At 50.8% G+C, this 12,927-nt stretch overlaps 2 long non-coding RNA genes across 9 annotated transcripts; one reads left to right on the forward strand and one right to left on the reverse strand.

Annotated features, from left to right (window-relative positions):
• Positions 1-1,012: 1,012 nt before the first annotated feature.
• LOC136006476 (uncharacterized) lies at positions 1,013-3,742 on the reverse strand. Of its 5 annotated transcripts, XR_010609150.1 has the most exons (9): positions 3,693-3,742; positions 3,555-3,608; positions 3,362-3,425; positions 2,493-2,682; positions 2,367-2,420; positions 2,141-2,238; positions 1,280-1,449; positions 1,140-1,193; positions 1,014-1,024 (listed from the first exon to the last, which is right to left on the reverse strand). It is a non-coding gene; the product is annotated as an uncharacterized LOC136006476 (long non-coding RNA). The 5 variants fall into 5 exon arrangements; XR_010609153.1 differs by lacking the exons at positions 3,362-3,425; positions 3,555-3,608; positions 3,693-3,742 and adding an exon at positions 2,929-3,261; XR_010609151.1 differs by lacking the exons at positions 3,362-3,425; positions 3,555-3,608; positions 3,693-3,742 and having other exon boundaries at positions 1,013-1,024; positions 1,378-1,449; positions 2,493-3,261.
• Positions 3,743-5,135: 1,393 nt separating this feature from the next.
• On the forward strand, positions 5,136-7,421 carry LOC136006475 (uncharacterized). Of its 4 annotated transcripts, XR_010609147.1 has the most exons (7): positions 5,136-5,505; positions 5,752-5,941; positions 6,014-6,067; positions 6,196-6,293; positions 6,985-7,154; positions 7,241-7,294; positions 7,410-7,420. It is a non-coding gene; the product is annotated as an uncharacterized LOC136006475 (long non-coding RNA). The 4 variants fall into 4 exon arrangements; XR_010609146.1 differs by having other exon boundaries at positions 5,136-5,941; positions 6,985-7,056; positions 7,410-7,421; XR_010609145.1 differs by having other exon boundaries at positions 5,136-5,941.
• Positions 7,422-12,927: the final 5,506 nt, after the last annotated feature.

Raw genomic sequence — 12,927 nt, forward strand, 5'->3', positions numbered from 1 at the left:
ACTAACTCCACATAATACTACCACTCCCACTCCCAAGCAGACTCTCTCGCCCTCACTCATTCATTACAAGCTTATTCCCAGAGCTCTTCTGTCCATTCGCACAGATCATCAAGAGTAGACAGCTACACTGTGATTATAAAAACCCACCACCTACGCTCCAGAGCTCAAGAACTCCAGGTCAGAGAAAACCAGAGACAAACAGAACTGCCAACTACTTTATTAACATGGGAAACTACAGAGATACTCAAGGATACTTCTCATGCCTGCCTATCTTCCCAACCCCAAGGACCCTGCCAAGACCACCAGCAAACCAGCTCCGAGAATCATCACGGCCGTGCGAGGTGGCAGGCTCAACCTTAGCGGGCGTCCCCGCGCAGGCAACGGTCGCCTGGGTGGGATGAGCTTCTGCCTCCCTCACACGGCATGAGGCTCGGGCTTCCATACTCACAAACGGGCACGCTCATTGCGACGCAGGGGGCCAGCCCACATCGCAAGAAGTGGCCAACAATATCTGGGAAGGTCTGCAAGGCTCAGGACTTTTCCAGGCAGTTCTAAAGCACAACTTCCTGGGTAGGAAACAAAGCTGGACTCGTCTTGAAACAGCCAAAGCACCACTCTCTGCGAGGAGCCAAAGGCGACAAACAGCACTTGCCCACCCTTGTGTGTTTCACCACGGACCATTACCTATTGTCCCGGACGCAACACCCCAGACTTAAGCCCCACAAATGGCACCTTTTCATCCTGGCATTTAAATCTGAGGCACCACCTGCGCTATAGCTGACCATTTACCTCCCAGCCACCTCCGACTGTGTCCTCAGACATTCTGGCTCAAATACTACATTGGAATGCTACATCTCAAACCCCTTCCTGCCATTCTGACGTTGTCCCCCACGCCCTCGCCTCCTACAGGAGGCCCTCTACTTAGCGTGCGTAGTGCCGTGCGTCTCGAGGCGGCCTCACTGCTCAGAACTCCCACAGCAGACGCCAGCCATCTTGCTGCCGTTACCAAGTTCCTCTTTATCATCTGCCAGAAACAAACAAAGAAAGGGGAACACGTTGTGCTGGCCATCATCTCCAGCATCCCAGCTATCTATGCCAGCCTTTTCTGTAACTCTACTTCGCCTTTACATTATGCTCACCTACTCCCAATCTATTGCAGAATACAATGCTGGGCTTCTCCTGCACTCTAGGACCTAGGAGTACAATAGAAAGAAATGACCATGGTGCTTGTAAAAAGTGACCAACCCCCACAACCCTTATTGTTACCTCTCCGACTCACCTCAAATACTCATCTGACTGCAGAAGTAGAACGCAAGACCTGCAATAACCAACACTACTACTGAACCCTTTGCCATGTTATTCTCAGCTCTTACTCACCACTCACGCAGACAACCTTCTGACAGCCCTCCTCAGCTGGCAGCTTCACCTCTCTTGATTTAAGTGTGGCACCTAAAAAAGAAATGGAAACAGGCACTCATGGAGAGAAAAACAGAAGCTTTGGCCGACCCTGAAATAAGTTGCTACTGGGGTGTTCCAAGCATGGCTCACCTTGACTGAGTCATCTGAATGTTATTTTTCAGCTCGAGTGTGAGGATGAGTTTGAGCCAGGGAGTCTTAGCCAGGTAGTCAGAACCAGGAATTCTGTGTTAGAATCAACTTGAGATTTGTGTGGATGCATGAGCCAGTCAGTGTCAGACTAAGCCTAAGTGAGTGTGAGGAGAAGTCAGCGCCAGAGAACGTCTGTGCAGCTTAAACATGAACATGAGTCTGAGCCAGTCTGTGTGAGAAGGAGCCTGCACTGTCTGCCAGTCTTGAATATGAGTCTAAGCCAATGAAAGCCAGAAAATTAAAGCTGGGGAGCAGGCAATGAACCAGAACCAGACGAAACAAGACCCAGCTGTGGATCGTCAGGGTGCTTTTATCCCAGCTGGGAGTTCGCCCCACCCCTGACCCAGGGCACTGGGGGAAGGGCTGTGGGTGACACCCTCCCTCCCTAACACAGTCAAGCTGTAGCTGCCCTACCCATGTAAGCTCATGCTACAGAGTAACCCCCTGCCTTTCCCTCAGCCCCATGCTACATTTCAAACCCCGGACCTTGTCCCCCACCCTCCAGCCCCAAGCAGCAGTCCCTCTACTTAGCTTCCATAGTGCCATGGGTTTCAAGCTGGCCTTGATGCTCAGAACACCCACATCAGAGTCCTGTGATCTTGCCACAGCTGCCAAGTTTCTCTTTATCACCTGCAGCAAACAAACCAGCAAACAGGAACACACTGTGCTGGCCACCATCATCACCAGCACCCCACCCACCAGTGCTGGCCTGCTCTGTAACAGCCCTCTTTCTCCTTCAAAGCTCATCATGTGCTTGCCTGTTCCAAACCCACAGTGGAGTCCGACATTGAGCCTCTCCTCACCTCCAGGTCCTAGGAGTACAATAGAGACAAATGATCACCCTGCTTGCAAAAAGGGACCGACCCCACTATCCTTCTCCTTACCTGTCTGACTCACTTCAAGCACTCATCCGACTCCAAAGGTAGAGGGCAGCCCTGCAACACCGAGCACAAATACTGAACCCCTTTGCCATGCTCTCCTCAACAATTAAGCACCCCCAACACACACAACCCCCGATCTTCTCACAGCCCTCCTGAGTTTGCAGCTTCACCTCCCTCGAGTTATCTGCAGCACCTAGAAAAGTAAAGGGAACATGCACACACTGACAGAGATACAGAAGCTGCACCCTTCCCTCAGGAAGTCCCATCTCTCTCTCCTGTCACTTTACTACTCATCCACTAGCCCTCAGAGCTTTTCCATCCCTTTATTCTAACGTGTACACCCCCTGGAATACACCACCAACAAAAAGTAATTGCAGCTTTATGAAAATGACAAGACCCTAAAATAAATTGCTGCTTGGGTGGTCTAAGCTTTGCTCACCTTGGCTAAATCACCTGAATGTCTTTGTTTAGTTAGAATGTGAGAGCTAGTCTGAACCAGGAAGCCTATGTTAGTCTCGATGTGAGACTCGTGTGGTTGGGCGAGCCAGTCAATGCCAAATTGAGCCTAAATCTGAACTAGAGTGTCTGTGCTGTTTAAGTATATGAGCCTGAGCCAGTCTGTGTGGAAGAAAACCTCTTTGAGACTAAGCCCTAGAATGTGAGACAGAAAACCCCCACCCAGTCTGAAACCAAGTATAGTTTTGAGCCTAACTTCATAAAAGTGAAGCTATGGAATCTGAGAATTTTGAAGAGAAATCTAAGCCCCAAAAAGAAACATCCTGCCATTCTGACGTTGTCCCCCACGCCCTCGCCTCCTACAGGAGGCCCTCTACTTAGCGTGCGTAGTGCTGTGCGTCTCGAGGCGGCCTCACTGCTCAGAACTCCCACAGCAGACGCCAGCCATGCTGCTGCCGTTACCAAGTTCCTCTTCATCATCTGCCAGAAACAAACAAAGAAAGGGGAACACGTTGTGTTGGCCATCATCTCCAGCATCCCAGCCATCCAGCCCGGCCTCTTCCTTACCAACCGTCTGCCTCCTCCCAAGCTCCTCAACACTGTGCTCACCTGTGCCAAAGCCATTCCAGACTCTGACGCCGGGCCTCTCCTCCCCTGCGTGCCCTAGGAGTGCAACAGAAGCCAGTGACCATGGTTCTTGCCAAAGTGACCCACTCCACAATCCTTCCGCTTACCTCCCTGACTCACCTCAAGCACTCATCCGACTCCCAACCTAGAGGGCAACACCTGCAATACCAAACACAAATACTGAATCTTTTTTCCATGTTTTTCTAAACATGAGGGCATCACACTCAAAATGAAACCCTTTACCTTTTTATAGCTGGAACTGGAAGCTGGATGAAAGCCTTAGAAGGCTCCTGCTGATGTGACTGAAAAAAAAGCTGTCCTCTGCTTTATGTTTGTAAGTAATGAACACGAATGCCTGACCAGCTTTTAACCAGCCAACACAAGCACTCAGTATATAAAGGACTAAGTTCCAAGAACAAGCTTAACACTTTCAGTTCTAGCAGTGAGTTGGAAGCACCAAAACAGCTCACAAGCTAATGCACTCATTAAAACAGTCAAGCTGTACTACCCTGCCCACTATAAGATGGTGCTAAAAAAAGTCCCACTTATTTTTTCTCATCCCCATGGTGTATTTCAAATCTCTTTCTGCTATCCTGATGCTGTTTCCCCCATCTGTTCTGTGGAAAACTAATCTTTCTGCTTAGTTTTTATAGTGTCATAAGTCTCAAACTAAAATTGTTGCTCAGATCTCCCACACTGGACACATGGGTGTTTACTGCACCCACCCAATTTATTTTTATCATTTGCAGTAACAGGAGTAAAAGGAAAAAATAAAAGAACTGCCACACAACATTCTGCAGACTAAGACAAGGAAATTCCCTGAAATATTTATTATATGCAGACTGTAATGAACAAGCACTCTGTAATTTACAGTTTTAAAATGAGAAATATACAAGCTGAAAAGCATTCTTTTATCTTTCCCTGCCAAAAGTCATCAGTTATTTAACAGTCACTACATCCCAAAAGAACATTAATATTATGTTTTGGTATTCTTTAGACCCAAGTGTCCAACTTAGTTTTTGAAAGAGCACAAACCCAAAGGCACTCTTGAAGAAACTCTTAAACATATAAATGGAATGTTTGCTCAGTAACCACTGTTATAAATATTTTATGAGAAATAAAAGACAAATAATAAGAACATAAACTGTAAACAAATTTTTCTTTAAGTTCTGTGTCTGAGAGCAATTAAAAAAAACGCTTACCTGAACACCACCACTAAGAACAGCACCTCAAGTAAAACCACAGCACAAAGAAATTCATTTATACAAGAAGATGCAAACCAAAGATAGCTTAAAAAAAAAGCTCAGAAAAAATCATTTCAAAAAACTCAAAAAACAAAGCAATACACACATCATTAAAACCACAAAACACCCCAAAGACCTTACCTTAAACAGCATCAAATCCTAAAGAAGACCCTTACCCTGAAGCTGTGCCTTATATACCCCAGGCCCTACCCACAACCCCCCCCCTCCCCAGTGCCCAGGCTCAGGGGTGGGGCAAACCAGCTGCTGGGATAAAAACAGCCTGACAAGGTGCACCTGGTTTTTGTTGTTTTGGGTTTGGTTTCTTGGCTGCTCTCTGATTTTAACTTCTTGGGTTTCTTTTTGGGGCTTAGATTTCTCTTCAAAATTCTCAGATTCCATAGCTTCACTTTTATGAAGTTAGGCTCAAAACTATACTTGGTTTCAGACTGGGTGGGGGTTTTCTGTCTCACATTCTAGGGCTTAGTCTCAAAGAGGTTTTCTTCCACACAGACTGGCTCAGGCTCATATACTTAAACAGCACAGACACTCTAGTTCAGATTTAGGCTCAATTTGGCATTGACTGGCTCGCCCAACCACACGAGTCTCACATCGAGACTAACATAGGCTTCCTGGTTCAGACTAGCTCTCACATTCTAACTAAACAAAGACATTCAGGTGATTTAGCCAAGGTGAGCAAAGCTTAGACCACCCAAGCAGCAATTTATTTTAGGGTCTTGTCATTTTCATAAAGCTGCAATTACTTTTTGTTGGTGGTGTATTCCAGGGGGTGTACACGTTAGAATAAAGGGATGGAAAAGCTCTGAGGGCTAGTGGATGAGTAGTAAAGTGACAGGAGAGAGAGATGGGACTTCCTGAGGGAAGGGTGCAGCTTCTGTATCTCTGTCAGTGTGTGCATGTTCCCTTTACTTTTCTAGGTGCTGCAGATAACTCGAGGGAGGTGAAGCTGCAAACTCAGGAGGGCTGTGAGAAGATCGGGGGTTGTGTGTGTTGGGGGTGCTTAATTGTTGAGGAGAGCATGGCAAAGGGGTTCAGTATTTGTGCTCGGTGTTGCAGGGCTGCCCTCTACCTTTGGAGTCGGATGAGTGCTTGAAGTGAGTCAGACAGGTAAGGAGAAGGATAGTGGGGTCGGTCCCTTTTTGCAAGCAGGGTGATCATTTGTCTCTATTGTACTCCTAGGACCTGGAGGTGAGGAGAGGCTCAATGTCGGACTCCACTGTGGGTTTGGAACAGGCAAGCACATGATGAGCTTTGAAGGAGAAAGAGGGCTGTTACAGAGCAGGCCAGCACTGGTGGGTGGGGTGCTGGTGATGATGGTGGCCAGCACAGTGTGTTCCTGTTTGCTGGTTTGTTTGCTGCAGGTGATAAAGAGAAACTTGGCAGCTGTGGCAAGATCACAGGACTCTGATGTGGGTGTTCTGAGCATCAAGGCCAGCTTGAAACCCATGGCACTATGGAAGCTAAGTAGAGGGACTGCTGCTTGGGGCTGGAGGGTGGGGGACAAGGTCCGGGGTTTGAAATGTAGCATGGGGCTGAGGGAAAGGCAGGGGGTTACTCTGTAGCATGAGCTTACATGGGTAGGGCAGCTACAGCTTGACTGTGTTAGGGAGGGAGGGTGTCACCCACAGCCCTTCCCCCAGTGCCCTGGGTCAGGGGTGGGGCAAACTCCCAGCTGGGATAAAAGCACCCTGACGATCCACAGCTGGGTCTTGTTTCGTCTGGTTCTGGTTCATTGCCTGCTCCCCAGCTTTAATTTTCTGGCTTTCATTGGCTTAGACTCATATTCAAGACTGGCAGACAGTGCAGGCTCCTTCTCACACAGACTGGCTCAGACTCATGTTCATGTTTAAGCTGCACAGACGTTCTCTGGCGCTGACTTCTCCTCACACTCACTTAGGCTTAGTCTGACACTGACTGGCTCATGCATCCACACAAATCTCAAGTTGATTCTAACACAGAATTCCTGGTTCTGACTACCTGGCTAAGACTCCCTGGCTCAAACTCATCCTCACACTCGAGCTGAAAAATAACATTCAGATGACTCAGTCAAGGTGAGCCATGCTTGGAACACCCCAGTAGCAACTTATTTCAGGGTCGGCCAAAGCTTCTGTTTTTCTCTCCATGAGTGCCTGTTTCCATTTCTTTTTTAGGTGCCACACTTAAATCAAGAGAGGTGAAGCTGCCAGCTGAGGAGGGCTGTCAGAAGGTTGTCTGCGTGAGTGGTGAGTAAGAGCTGAGAATAACATGGCAAAGGGTTCAGTAGTAGTGTTGGTTATTGCAGGTCTTGCGTTCTACTTCTGCAGTCAGATGAGTATTTGAGGTGAGTCGGAGAGGTAACAATAAGGGTTGTGGGGGTTGGTCACTTTTTACAAGCACCATGGTCATTTCTTTCTATTGTACTCCTAGGTCCTAGAGTGCAGGAGAAGCCCAGCATTGTATTCTGCAATAGATTGGGAGTAGGTGAGCATAATGTAAAGGCGAAGTAGAGTTACAGAAAAGGCTGGCATAGATAGCTGGGATGCTGGAGATGATGGCCAGCACAACGTGTTCCCCTTTCTTTGTTTGTTTCTGGCAGATGATAAAGAGGAACTTGGTAACGGCAGCAAGATGGCTGGCGTCTGCTGTGGGAGTTCTGAGCAGTGAGGCCGCCTCGAGACGCACGGCACTACGCACGCTAAGTAGAGGGCCTCCTGTAGGAGGCGAGGGCGTGGGGGACAACGTCAGAATGGCAGGAAGGGGTTTGAGATGTAGCATTCCAATGTAGTATTTGAGCCAGAATGTCTGAGGACACAGTCGGAGGTGGCTGGGAGGTAAATGGTCAGCTATAGCGCAGGTGGTGCCTCAGATTTAAATGCCAGGATGAAAAGGTGCCATTTGTGGGGCTTAAGTCTGGGGTGTTGCGTCCGGGACAATAGGTAATGGTCCGTGGTGAAACACACAAGGGTGGGCAAGTGCTGTTTGTCGCCTTTGGCTCCTCGCAGAGAGTGGTGCTTTGGCTGTTTCAAGACGAGTCCAGCTTTGTTTCCTACCCAGGAAGTTGTGCTTTAGAACTGCCTGGAAAAGTCCTGAGCCTTGCAGACCTTCCCAGATATTGTTGGCCACTTCTTGCGATGTGGGCTGGCCCCCTGCGTCGCAATGAGCGTGCCCGTTTGTGAGTATGGAAGCCCGAGCCTCATGCCGTGTGAGGGAGGCAGAAGCTCATCCCACCCAGGCGACCGTTGCCTGCGCGGGGACGCCCGCTAAGGTTGAGCCTGCCACCTCGCACGGCCGTGATGATTCTCGGAGCTGGTTTGCTGGTGGTCTTGGCAGGGTCCTTGGGGTTGGGAAGATAGGCAGGCATGAGAAGTATCCTTGAGTATCTCTGTAGTTTCCCATGTTAATAAAGTAGTTGGCAGTTCTGTTTGTCTCTGGTTTTCTCTGACCTGGAGTTCTTGAGCTCTGGAGCGTAGGTGGTGGGTTTTTATAATCACAGTGTAGCTGTCTACTCTTGATGATCTGTGCGAATGGACAGAAGAGCTCTGGGAATAAGCTTGTAATGAATGAGTCGGGGGCAGAGAGTCTGCTTGGGAGTGGGTGTGATAGTATATAATTTGTGAAATTAAAACCAGCTCTTAATGTTGTGTTCTGCAGGGGGTGCACGGGCTCAAAGAAGAGAACGGAAGACGTGCAAAGGCCAGCGGACGAGCAGCAGAGTGACGGGAGAGGGAGATGGGACTTGCTGAGGGCAGGGTGCATCTTGGAACCCTCTCTCAGCGTTTGTCTGTTTCCCTTTGTGTTTCAGGTGCCGCAGGTAACTCGGGAGAGGTGAAGGTGCCAACGGAGGAGGGCTGCGAGGAGTTAAGGGGTTTGTGTGTGTGTGTGTGTGTGTGTGAGCTTAGAATTGAGAAGAACGTGGTAAAGGGGTTCAGTATTTGTGTTTGGTATTGCAGGTGTTGCCCTCTAGGTCTGAATTGGGCCAAAGTAGTGCCAAGCCATGCTGTGTAGCAAATGAGGCGTTCTGCCTGTAGCAAACGAGGGTGGGCTGGGCTCTGCTGGGCTGGACAAGGCTAAACTGTGTTGAAGTGGGCTAAACTGGGCTGGGCTGGTCTGAAGTGGGCCAAAGTGGTCTAAACTCTCCTGAAGTGGGCCAAACTGGGCTGAACTGTGCTGGAGTGGCTGAACTGGGCCGAAGGGGCTTCACTGGGTTAGACAGATCTGAGCTTGTCTGAAAGTGACTGGACTGGGCCGAATTGGAGTAAATTTTGCTGGGCTGGGCTGAGCTGAGGTAAACTGGCTTGAAGAGGCTGATCATGTCTTGGCTGGGCTGGGCTGTGCTAAACCGGGCTGAACTGTGCTAAAGTGGGCCTAATTGGGCTCAGCTTGTCTGCGCTGAGCTGCAGTGGGCTGGGCTGTAAAGTGGGGTGAACTGGGTTAAACTGGGCAGGGATAAGATGGACTGGGCTAAACTGGGCTGGACTGAGCTGGCCTAAAGTACGCTACGTTGGGCTGGGAAGGGCTAAAGTGGGCTAAACTGTAGTGGGCTGGGCTGCGTTGGGCTAAAGTGGGCTGGACTGGTCTGAATTGGGCTTAACTGTGACAAAGTGTTCTGGATAGATGTGAATTGGGATAAACTAGGCTGAACTGGTCTAAAGTGTGCTGGGCTGGTCTGAAGTGTGGCTGAAGTGGGCTCAAGAGGGCTAAGGCGTGCTGGATGGTCTGAATTGGGCTAAACCCTGCTGAACTGTGCTAAATTGGTTGGGACAGGTCTGAACTGGGCTGGGCTGAGCTAACTTGGTCTGGGCAGGGCAAAACTGGTCTGAAGTGGGCTAAAGTGGGCTGGGCTGGGCTGAAGTGGAACGGACTTTGCTAAAGCTGGCTGCGCTGGGCTGAAGTGGGCTGAAGGGGCTGGGGGGAGCTGGAAAGGGCTGGACAGGGCTAATGGGGCCTGGACTGAAGTGGGGTAAAGTGTCTGAAGTGAGATAAGCTGGGCTGGACTGGTGTGCACTGGGCTAAACTGGGCTGTGCTGGGCTAAAGTGGTCTGGAGAGGTCTGAAGTGGGCCAAAATGTGCTGGACTGGGCTAAACTGTCCTTGGGTGGGCTTAATTGCAGTGGACTGAGCTAAAGTGGGCTGGACTGGTCTGAATTGGGCCAAAGTAGTGCCAAGCCATGCTGTGTAGCAAACGAGCCGTTCTGCCTGTAGCAAACGAGGGTGGGCTGGGCTCTGCTGGGCTGGACAAGGCTAAACTGTGTTGAAGTGGGCTAAACTGGGCTGGGCTGGTCTGAAGTGGGCCAAAGTGGTCTAAACTCTCCTGAAGTGGGCCAAACTGGGCTGAACTGTGCTGGAGTGGCTGAACTGGGCCGAAGGGGGCTTCACTGGGTTAGACAGATCTGAGCTTGTCTGAAAGTGACTGGACTGGGCCGAATTGGAGTAAATTTTGCTGGGCTGGGCTGAGCTGAGGTAAACTGGCTTGAAGAGGCTGATCATGTCTTGGCTGGGCTGGGCTGTGCTAAACCGGGCTGAACTGTGCTAAAGTGGGCCTAATTGGGCTCAGCTTGTCTGCGCTGAGCTGCAGTGGGCTGGGCTGTAAAGTGGGGTGAACTGGGTTAAACTGGGCAGGGATAAGATGGACTGGGCTAAACTGGGCTGGACTGAGCTGGCCTAAAGGACGCTACGTTGGGCTGGGAAGTGCTAAAGTGGGCTAAACTGTAGTGGGCTGGGCTGCGTTGGGCTAAAGTGGGCTGGACTGGTCTGAATTGGGCTTAACTGTGACAAAGTGTTCTGGATAGATGTGAATTGGGATAAACTAGGCTGAACTGGTCTAAAGTGTGCTGGGCTGGTCTGAAGTGTGGCTGAAGTGGGCTCAAGAGGGCTAAGGCGTGCTGGATGGTCTGAATTGGGCTAAACCCTGCTGAACTGTGCTAAATTGGTTGGGACAGGTCTGAACTGGGCTGGGCTGAGCTAACTTGGTCTGGGCAGGGCAAAACTGGTCTGAAGTGGGCTAAAGTGGGCTGGGCTGGGCTGGGCTGAAGTGGAACGGACTTTGCTAAAGCTGGCTGCGCTGGGCTGAAGTGGGCTGAAGGGGCTGGGGGGAGCTGGAAAGGGCTGGACAGGGCTAATGGGGCCTGGACTGAAGTGGGGTAAAGTGTCTGAAGTGAGATAAGCTGGGCTGGACTGGTGTGCACTGGGCTAAACTGGGCTGTGCTGGGCTAAAGTGGTCTGGAGAGGTCTGAAGTGGGCCAAAATGTGCTGGACTGGGCTAAACTGTCCTTGGGTGGGCTTAATTGCAGTGGACTGAGCTAAAGTGGGCTGGACTGGTCTGAATTGGGCCAAAGTAGTGCCAAGCCATGCTGTGTAGCAAACGAGCCGTTCTGCCTGTAGCAAACGAGGGTGGGCTGGGCTCTGCTGGGCTGGACAAGGCTAAACTGTGTTGAAGTGGGCTAAACTGGGCTGGGCTGGTCTGAAGTGGGCCAAAGTGGTCTAAACTCTCCTGAAGTGGGCCAAACTGGGCTGAACTGTGCTGGAGTGGCTGAACTGGGCCGAAGGGGCCTTCACTGGGTTAGACAGATCTGAGCTTGTCTGGAAGTGACTGGACTGGGCCGAATTGGAGTAAATTTTGCTGGGCTGGGCTGAGCTGAGGTAAACTGGCTTGAAGAGGCTGATCATGTCTTGGCTGGGCTGGGCTGTGCTAAACCGGGCTGAACTGTGCTAAAGTGGGCCTAATTGGGCTCAGCTTGTCTGCGCTGAGCTGCAGTGGGCTGGGCTGTAAAGTGGGGTGAACTGGGTTAAACTGGGCAGGGATAAGATGGACTGGGCTAAACTGGGCTGGACTGAGCTGGCCTGAAGTACGCTACGTTGGGCTGGGATGTGCTAAAGTGGGCTAAACTGTAGTGGGCTGGGCTGCGTTGGGCTAAAGTGGGCTGGACTGGTCTGAATTGGGCTTAACTGTGACAAAGTGTTCTGGATAGATGTGAATTGGGATAAACTAGGCTGAACTGGTCTAAAGTGTGCTGGGCTGCTCTGAAGTGTGGCTGAAGTGGGCTCAAGAGGGCTAAGGCGTGCTGGATGGTCTGAATTGGGCTAAACCCTGCTGAACTGTGCTAAATTGGTTGGGACAGGTCTGAACTGGGCTGGGCTGAGCTAACTTGGTCTGGCCAGGGCAAAACTGGTCTGAAGTGGGCTAAAGTGGGCTGGGCTGGGCTGAAGTGGAACGGACTTTGCTAAAGCTGGCTGCGCTGGGCTGAAGTTTGCTGAAGGGGCTGGGGGGAGCTGGAAAGGGCTGGACAGGGCTAATGGGGCCTGGACTGAAGTGGGGTAAAGTGTCTGAAGTGAGATAAGCTGGGCTGGACTGGTGTGCACTGGGCTAAACTGGGCTGTGCTGGGCTAAAGTGGTCTGGAGAGGTCTGAAGTGGGCCAAAATGTGCTGGACTGGGCTAAACTGTCCTTGGGTGGGCTTAATTGCAGTGGACTGAGCTAAAGTGGGCTGGACTGGTGTGAATTGGGCCAAAGTAGTGCCAAGCCATGCTGTGTAGCAAACGAGCCGTTCTGCCTGTAGCAAACGAGGGTGGGCTGGGCTCTGCTGGGCTGGACAAGGCTAAACTGTGTTGAAGTGGGCTAAACTGAGCTGGGCTGGTCTGAAGTGGGCCAAAGTGGTCTAAACTCTCCTGAAGTGGGCCAAACTGGGCTGAACTGTGCTGGAGTGGCTGAACTGGGCCGAAGGGGCCTTCACTGGGTTAGACAGATCTGAGCTTGTCTGGAAGTGACTGGACTGGGCCGAATTGGAGTAAATTTTGCTGGGCTGGGCTGAGCTGAGGTAAACTGGCTTGAAGAGGCTGATCATGTCTTGGCTGGGCTGGGCTGTGCTAAACCGGGCTGAACTGTGCTAAAGTGGGCCTAATTGGGCTCAGGTTGTCTGCGCTGAGCTGCAGTGGGCTGGGCTGTAAAGTGGGCTGAACTGGGTTAAACTGGGCAGGGATAAGATGGACTGGGCTAAACTGGGCTGGACTGAGCTGGCCTGAAGTACGCTACGTTGGGCTGGGATGTGCTAAAGTGGGCTAAACTGTAGTGGGCTGGGCTGCGTTGGGCTAAAGTGGGCTGGACTGGTCTGAATTGGGC

The sequence above is a fragment of the Lathamus discolor genome, unplaced genomic scaffold, assembly GCF_037157495.1.
Source record: "Lathamus discolor isolate bLatDis1 unplaced genomic scaffold, bLatDis1.hap1 Scaffold_234, whole genome shotgun sequence".
NCBI lineage: Eukaryota > Metazoa > Chordata > Aves > Psittaciformes > Psittacidae > Lathamus > Lathamus discolor.